At 42.3% G+C, this 3633-nt stretch overlaps 1 protein-coding gene across 1 annotated transcript in view; it reads left to right on the top strand.

Annotated features, from left to right (window-relative positions):
• Positions 1-6: 6 nt before the first annotated feature.
• The window catches only part of LOC103586170 (adenylate kinase isoenzyme 5-like), a 193056-nt gene continuing 189429 nt past the window's right edge, over positions 7-3633 (top strand). The window contains exon 1 of the mRNA XM_008567344.1: positions 7-32. The gene's annotated coding sequence lies outside the window, so the exon portion shown is untranslated. The remainder of the gene's footprint in view (positions 33-3633) is intronic.

A 3633-nucleotide genomic window follows, 5' to 3' on the forward strand; every position in this document is an offset into this window, starting at 1 on the left:
TGGCCCGGAGGGAAATCCCTCAGCTCTTCGAGGTAGGGTAGGGCCGGCAGAGGGGCGGGGGAGTCCTGGGGGGGGGGGGCGTCTCCGGGGCTCGGGTGAGGCAGGCGCGCCCCGTCCCACCTTCCCCACGCGGGGCGTGGAAGTGAAGGGGCTTGCAGGAGCTGGCTCGCCCGAGGGGAGTCGTCTTTCCCGCGGCTTGCCGGGGTCCCTGTCAGATGGCTGGGCTCAGGAGCCTGCATCTGCAGGTCAAGTTTCAGTCTTCGAGCCGGGTTCTGGAAGCACAGGGACCCGAGCGCACCCCTCGGGTGTGGACACCCAGGGTGGGCTGCAGACAGCGGCCCTGCCGCGCTCTCTGCGGACGAGGGCCAGGCTGGGTGGGTGCACTGTCGTCCAGCAGCGAGTAAGGACTCAAAACCGAGGGACCCCTCTACTCGCCGAGGGTCGGGACCACTGCGGGGAAGGGGAAGTGTGGACGAAAACAGCCCTCCCCAGGGACAGCTTGGAGGCGAGAGATGAAGATGCAAAACGTAAATCCCAGCCCATCAAGTGCAGCGCTGCCTCTCGGGTGACAGGCACCCTTCGCTGCCCTGCGCTTTCGGTGAATGAACTCCTGAGCACGTTTTTCCGTCGCCTTGGAAGGAACGATTTTCCTTTCTCGCATTCGGGCCCGCAGCGTTCTCCTGCGCTCCCCAACCAACCCAGAGATAGCAGGTCGGGGAGGGACACGAGGCGGGCGTGACTCCTGTTGCTCTGTCTTAAGACCGCAGCGCAACATCGTCTGCACCCGGAACCCGGGAACGTGGGGGACGCTTTGAGAATGTGAGAGAGGGGGCTTGAGGGATGAACTAAAGGAACCTTGGTTAGTTCTAAGCCATAGCCACAGTCTCGAATTGTTTTGCACCTTTTCCTTCTCTCAGTATTTCTGAATCCTAGTGTTTTTGCTTAGGGTTAAAAAAAAAAAAAAAAAAAAAAAAAAAAATGGAAGCAAGCTACGCTCCATAGGGGGAGCCCTGAAAGGGGAAATCCATTCACTGTAAACAAGCCCCCAGTTTCTGAAAAATGATAGATTTATATAGTAAACTCAATAAAGGTCATGAGTTCTTTTTCCTGTTCAGGGGACTTGTGCTGTTGAAAGGAATTTTGAAACACCACTTAGGAAAATAACTGTACCCCAGTTTCCCAAAACTATCTTTAAAATGGGCCGCCATAATTACAGGTCTTCACTTTTCAGAGAAAGAGAGAATCTTCCATTTCAGGTTATTTGAAGCCATGATATCCAGGTAAACCATCCCCTGAACTGAAGTCTCCTATGTGAAGCCCAAATGTAGCAAGTGTGTTACTCCTGGGTGAAAATAATCAGATGATGTTGCATGAGGACAGGTCTTGGCAGTGTGTGGGAATCTTATTTAGAATTTTTCTTTTTCTTTTTTTAATTTTGAAAAAGTAAATATGGAGATGAGGAGCTGAAGGTTTTCTCACAAATATTGCTACTGAGATTAATTTCATTACTATACTTCTAAAAGAATAGTAAGATCTGAAGGAGGGCCACTTGATTGCAAAATACTGCTGAATAATACACCTTTTTTGTTTATTAACAAATGTGGGTACTGTTTTTCTTCCTTGGTGGAAGGTAAACACAGAGAACTTTGAGTTTGTTCATGAAAATCTACATTGTGTATGCAAATAAGTGATAACAGGCATCTTTGTTCAGGTTTTATGCTTTTCCTTGGCGTCTCTGCATATGAACTGGACATTTTAAAATAGTGAACACCCAGAAAAGGAAGTCCTCCTGCTTAGGTGAAATGCAGTAATGCAGTGTACTTAGATTTAATCCTGGATAATGGGAAGATGGAAGGAGACGGCTGGTGACCTCCAAAGGCTCCATCCTTCCAATAAGATTAATCTGTGCTCTGCACAGTACAAGAGGGAAGCAAAACCTGGCAGTTCTCCATGTGATGAGTGTAGACTACATGAAAACCACAATAATCTAGGAATATAAAATTTAACAATTAAGTATCTATCAAACCCCAAAACACTGGCCCCAGCTGTCGCTATTAGACACCATTATAAACCAAATAACTGATTATTGAATATACATATTGTCAAACAACTAGATATATCTAACTGATCTTTTCAGATTTCTTCCTGATTTGAGACATCACCTGGGCTAAATGGGATATGGGATATCTCTGGTAGGTTCGTGTTTGAAATGTATTTCCATTTTTAGATTAAATTGTTTTAAAAAACCGAACACTTTCTCCTGATTTTGTAATGACTTCTTAATTCTAGCTAACCTTACGGTGTGTATATTGAGTTTGTACATTAGAGCAGAGATTTGGCAGTTAATTTGAATGCTACAGAAAGTCAAATTAGATTATTTAGGTTCTCAAAGAATTAATTCAGAGACTGAGTAATAATGTTTGCTGGTTGTCTTCAATCCCTGATAGTGGCTGGCTATTAGAAGAACGGATTTAAATTATCCAGGAAGAAGTAGGACCCATTGTGCCTTTTTAAAATCAGTGTTTTGGGGGGAGTCAGTTTTGTCTAGGGAGGCTGGAAGTGTATATTTTCCAGTCAGAAAAGCTTCACTGAATGCATTCACTCATTTTAAGCAATAACACAGATAGAAAAATTAAAAGACCTAATCCTGAGTGATTCCTATTGTAGTTGGATTATGCATGGAGTACAGAGAATCTGTTATTTTCTTTTATCCCATATTATATTTTCACAAGATGTATAGAGAGGAACATATGGGTTTTAGAATCAGAAACATTGAGTTAGACCCTGGGCCAAGGAGTTTCTAGCTTAGTAACCCTGAGCAAGTCACTAACAGATTTCCTAATCTATAAAATTGGGATAATAATGCCACACAAGGCTGAGAATGTATTGGGTAAGCTAATGCATATAAGGCACAGAGGTCTTTATATATTGACACAGCTAATACTGGCTCAGTATGTAGGAGAAATGTGAGAAGCCGAACTGCAATATGTGTATTCATAGCACAAATTTTGACGCACAAACTGCCCAGGTTAGTTTTTCCCACTCTTTCTGCAATTCAGCTCATGTGATGGAATTAAACACTCTAAACCACTCTATTCAGGATTTCAGAAAACAATTCTACCTAGCAAGAATTGCCACTCATTCTGGGCAAATCGCACAAAAATAATTTGAAAAGAAAAGAAAAGATGTCAGCCTTTCTAAGGGTGTGTGTTTTGTATATGAATAATGTATATTGGTGATAATCCTTTATGCTTTTTCCATGAAATACCCTAAAGGAAAATATTTTGTACATCAGCTTAGTTCCCAGGAGTCAGGATTTCCAAACTTGTAGCATTTTTATAAACTAACACATGTGACACGTTGGACACCATGAACAGAAAAAGTAATAGCAGGATCATACTTTTTTGCTCAGCCACTCTCTGTAACTGCAGTGAATATTGTGGTGATTATTACATATCAAATAGCAATTTTTTTGAGTCTCAAACTTCAATTTTTTTGAATCTTCTTCAGACTTGAGTTTTTTATTTTTAATTTTTTTATCGTACATATTTATGGCATACAGTTTGTTGTTTCAATACATGCATATATTGTATAATGATCTAATCAGAATAGTTAGCATATCTATCACCTAAA

This window comes from Galeopterus variegatus, unplaced genomic scaffold, assembly GCF_000696425.1.
Source record: "Galeopterus variegatus unplaced genomic scaffold, G_variegatus-3.0.2 Scaffold312, whole genome shotgun sequence".
In the NCBI taxonomy this organism is placed as follows: domain Eukaryota; kingdom Metazoa; phylum Chordata; class Mammalia; order Dermoptera; family Cynocephalidae; genus Galeopterus; species Galeopterus variegatus.